The 5,157-nt window shown below is 50.2% G+C and overlaps 1 pseudogene across 1 annotated transcript; it reads right to left on the bottom strand.

Moving 5' to 3' along the window:
• Positions 1 to 3,741: 3,741 nt before the first annotated feature.
• On the bottom strand, positions 3,742 to 4,567 carry LOC311619658 (TAF5-like RNA polymerase II p300/CBP-associated factor-associated factor 65 kDa subunit 5L; annotated as a pseudogene). The gene has a single exon. The product of its transcript is annotated as a TAF5-like RNA polymerase II p300/CBP-associated factor-associated factor 65 kDa subunit 5L (transcript).
• Between the last annotated feature and the right edge of the window lie 590 nt (positions 4,568 to 5,157).

The following is a 5,157-nucleotide window of genomic DNA, read 5'->3' as shown; positions in this document are numbered from 1 at the left end:
TGAAAGATCCGGGGTTCATAGACTGTGGCACTTAATTGTGTTAGAAAGAAACATTCCCCAAATTGACCTACAGATTTTACACAGTGCTTAACAAAATTCCAGCTGCTTTTCTTTTTGGAAGAAACTAAGTTAATTCTAAAATTCATATAAAAATGTAGGGGACCCAGAATAGCCAAAACAATCTTGAAAAAGAACAAAGTTGAAGAACTCACACTTTTTGATTTCTAAAAAAGTAGTAATCAAGATTGTGTGGTACTGGCAAAAGTATAAACATTTATGTCCATAGAATAGAACTTAAAGTCCAGATATAAAACTATATATTTATCGTTGATTGATTATGACAAGTGTGCCAAGAAAATTCAGTGGGATTTATCAATAAACTAAAGGCCTATTGCATGAAGATTCGTGCAAGAATAGGCCTTCCTTCCACTGGCTTTGTTCCCGGCTGCCCAGGAGCCTCCAAGTCTTCTCTCCTGGCCAGAGCGCAGCTCCTGTAGCTCCTGCTCTCTCCTGCTCCCCCCTCATAGCAGGTGTCCTGCCCCGCCCTCTCGCTCTGTGCCTGAATATGCAAATTAACCTGCCATATTTGTTGGGTTAATTTGCATACTCACTCTTGATTGACTAATGGGCATCAAGGAGGTACAGTCAATTTGCATATTTCTCTTTTATTATTAATGTAGATGGCACTGAGACAATTGGATAGCCACATGCAAAGAATGAAGTTGAACCTTTACTTCATACCATATACAAAAATTAATACAAAATGGATTGACGACCTAAAAGAAGAGCTAAAATGCTTAGAAAACACAAATTAGATCTTTGAGACCTTGGTTAAGTAATGGTTTCTTATGTATTACATTTAAAAAGCCTAAGAAAAAGTAGATTAATTGAACTTCATCAAAATAAAAAACTTTTGTGCTTTTTTTTTTTAAAAGAAACCGACAAGAGCCCTAACTGGTTTGGCTCAGTGGATAGAGCATTAGCCAGCAGAGTGAAAGGTCCCAGGTTTGATTCTGGTCAAAGGCACATGCCTGGATTGCAGGCTCAATCCCCAGTATGCATGAGGCAGCCAATCAATAATTTGTCTCATCATTGATGTTTCTATCTCTCCCTCTCCCTTCCTCTATTAAATCAATAAAAATATATATTTTAAAAAATTAAAGAAGAAACCAACAAGGAAGTGAAAAGACAGCCTACAAAATGGGAGAAAATATTTACAAACTAGAGGCCCGGTGCATGAAATTTGTGCACAGATGTGTGTGTCCCTGAGCCCAGCCTGCACCCTCTCCAATCTGGGACCCCTTGAAGGATGTCTGACTGCCTGTTTAGACCTGGTGGGATTGGGCCTAAATGGGCAGTTGGACATTCCTCTCATAATCCAGGACTGCTGGCTTCCAACTTCTTGCCTGATTGCCTCTAACTGCTTCTGCCTGCCAGCCTGATCACCCTCTAACCACTTCCCTGCCAGCCTGATCAACGACTAACTGCTCCACTGCCAGCCTAATTGCCCCTAACTGCCCTCCACTGCCAACCTGGGTTTCTCCAACGCCCCTCCCTTGCAGGCCCAGTCACCCCTAACTGCCCTTCCCTGCTGGTAATCATGCGGTGGCCATCTTGTGTCCACATAGGGCAGCCATCTTTGACCACATGAGGCAGCCACATTGTGTGTTGGAGTGATGGTCAATTTGCATATTACTTCTTTATTATATAGGATTACGTTTCTGATAGGGAACTAGTATCCAGAATATATAAAGAACTATTACAACTCAACAATAAAAAGACAAATAACCAATTTAAAAATGGACAATGGATTAAAATAGTATTTTTTAAAATGTATCTATATATTAGAGGGATATGCAAATTAGCTGGGATGCCATAACATCATGACCAAACAGCAGGGACCTGAGGCTGCATGGTGCTTGGCTGGGGCAAGGAGCCTCAGGCCGCACTTTCTTCCCCGGGGTCAGGCCAGGGGACCTCAGGCCGTGCCCTCCCACCACCCCAGTGCCAGGCCGGGGGAGCTCAGGTTGCACCCCTTGCCCAATGGGCTTAACGGGAGACCTCAGGCCTCATCCCCCACACTGGCGTTGGGCTGGGAGACCTCACATTGCACCCTTGCCCTGACACCTTGCCCTGACATCAGGCCAAGAGACCTCGGGCCGTATTACCCCCCCCCCCCCCCCGCCCCAGTTCTGGGCTGGGGGACCTCAGGCTGCACCTCCTGCCTTGTGGGTCTTGATGGGAGACCTCAGGCCATGTCCGCCACCCTACACTGGGCTGGGAGACCTCAAGCTGCTTCCCCTGCCTTGGCGCTGGGCTGGGAGACCTCAGGCTGCTCACCCCAGCACCGGGCTGGGGGACCTCAGGTTGTGTCCCCTGCCCAGTGAGGCTTGACAAGGGACCTCAGGCCACATTCCCTGCCCCAGCGCTGGGCTGGGGGACCTGAGGCTGTGCCCTCCGCCTAGAGGGGCTTGACAGGGATGGAGCTGGCTGGGGCTGGGTGTCCTGAGTTTTTGAAGTACGTGCAGGTGGTGGTGGGGACTTGACTCTGGTTCCCACGATGTGCCCCAGACTCTGACAGGAGGGAGATTTTCATATGCATTTACTAATTTTCTTTCATCTCTGACACTTCTATTATAGAGAAAGGGCAAATATCAATATTAAAATATTTTCTCTAATTAATTACCTCTTAATGTGCATGAATTTTATGCACCGGGCCACTATTAGGTATGTAAATGGCCACCAAGTACATGAAAGGATGCGTGACATCATGAAAGTCACAATGAGATAGAATTTCACATCAACTAGGATGGCTACAATAAAAAAAGCTGGAAACTTTCTCTTCCTTCAGCTGTTGTTACATACAGTTATGAGATCAGATGGGCAGCTGTTGTCTTGCCTGCAGCCTGAGGAGGAAGCCAAAACACAGCGGAGAGCATTGCTGCAGGGCAGAACAGGTGAATACATCCTAACTAAGTAATTAAAAAGAACTGCACAGTTCCTGACGGTAAGCTTTATAATATCCCTACTTTTAATTCATAATTTGGGAAGGTAGTCTTTGTCCTCTTCCATCCCCCTTCTCTTCACGGAGAACTCTTTTTATTTTTATTGCTCCAAAGCAATGGATTCTCATTGGCAAACGTAACCATAATCTTTTTAACAGGGGCAGTACCTTCACCATTCCTTTTACATGTGTTAGAGGAGCTCCTCCTCCTTCTCCTCCTCCTCCTCCTTCCCCCTCTTCCCCCTCCCCCTCCCCCTCCCCCTCCTTTTCCTCTTCCTCCTCCTCCTCCTTCCCCCTCTTCCCCCTCCCCCTCCTCCTCCTCTTCCTCTTCCTCTTCCTCCTCCTCCTCCCCCTCCTCCTCCTCCTCCTCTCCCTCCTCCTCCCCCCTCCTCCCCCTCCCCCTCCTTCTCTTCGTCTTCCTCCTCCTCCCCTTCCTCCTCCTCCTCCCCCTCCTCCTCCTCCTTCTCTCCCTCCTCCTCTCCCTACTCCTCCTCCCCTTCCTCCTCCTCCTCCCCCTCCTCCTCCTCCTTCTCTCCCTCCTCCTCTCCCTACTCCTCCTCCCCCCTCCTCCCCCTCCTCCTCCTCTTCCTCTTTCTCCTTTTCCTCTTCCTCCTCCTCCTCCTCCTCCTCCTCTTCCTCCTCCTCCTCCTCCTTCTCCTGTTTCTCTTCTACAATGTTGCAAGCCAGGCGGATGCGGGGCACGTCCACCTGATGGGGCTTGAATTTCAATTCTTGGATCACAGACTCGGGAGTTTGATACAGGAGCTGTCCGGGAGATCTCGGTGCTGCTCAGCAGCTGCTCCGCGCTGTAGAAGCAGATGGCGGTGAGGGACGCGGCCCTCTTTGACACGCCCAATGCTCTCCTGCAGGACCTCCAGGGCGGCCTCGTTCTGCGGGATCGGCCTGGCACGTCGCTGGGCTCTCGGCCGCTGCCCTGGCTCTGGAGGAGCTGCGCTGGCCAGAGCTGATGGCCTGTCCTCTTGGCGTGCTGCGTCCCGGTGGGTGCAGGGGGAGGCCCCTGCACAGGGCGGTGTTGTCGCTCTGGAGGTAGCGGATCAGGTAGTGGGAGCTGTCTTCTTGGAGGTGGACCACGTACTTGCTGACAGGAAGGCGCGGAGCTTGAGGTTGGACAGGATGTCCTGGACGGTCTGCGTGGCCTGCAGCTGCTCCACGCTGTCCTCTGGCTGGCGGTCTGCGGGAAGCGGCCGTGGAAGCTCTCCGCTGTGCGCGGGGGGCTGTTCTGGACCCGGTGGAGGTGGAGGTAGACGAAGAGAGGGTACAGGAGAGGCATCACTTTGTGGCTATGCTGGGAATCCGAATCGGTGAGGAAATTCCGCAGCCGCCTAAACTCACTCCATGCTGCTCAGGCTCTGCCTGGCACGGGCTGCGGACACGGTGTTGGCACAGCCAGGCTCCGATTGGACGGTGAGGTTGGCTGCCATCTCTTTGGGGTCTGGGACAGGCGCAGGCCTGGCTTCAGGGGACCGTCGGTGTTCTCCTACTGCCGGCGTTTGAGGTAGTAGACACTGTCATCTGAATCTGCTCCATGAAAACCCGTTTCATGACCTATGCGTTTCATTTCTGGATTACCAAAGAGAGTCTAAAAGTTTGTTTAAAAATGGGGGCACTGAGTCTGATCTGGCTGCGTCTCAATGGTGCAATAAAATATATTCATCAGCTTTCCAATTGTGACCCATCTTTTCACGATGCATTTGCCCCACTTTGTCATTAGAAATTTCCACTGCATTAACAACTTAGATTATTCTTTAAGCATCCCAGGCGGCTCCGGCTCCCCCCGCGCCTCCGCCAGGCACCCCTGCCTCGGGGATCAGGCCGCTGCTGCCTCTGTCATCCCTTGCTGGGAGAAGTGATAGCCAGCACACTGTTTGCTACAGGGCCCTCCCCCTCCTCCAGAATCACAGGACGGCGGTGACTGGCCATTCCTGCTGTAACTTGTCTGGTAGAAATCCGTGTTTAAGCTACCAAAGCCTGACATTGCAAATGATCAAACGCAAGGCGGCGCCTGATAACCCCTGAACTCCCTCCACAAAGAACTTTTTAAAAATGTAGTATAATATATACAACATAAAATTTACCATTGTAAGTGTATAATTCAGTGGCATTAAGTGCATTCACATTTGTTGTCCAACCAT

Source organism: Pipistrellus hanaki (assembly GCF_964339955.1).
Source record: "Pipistrellus hanaki genome assembly, chromosome: 3".
Classification (NCBI taxonomy): Eukaryota; Metazoa; Chordata; class Mammalia; order Chiroptera; family Vespertilionidae; genus Pipistrellus; species Pipistrellus hanaki.
This window is presented reverse-complemented; position numbering and strand designations above follow the sequence as displayed.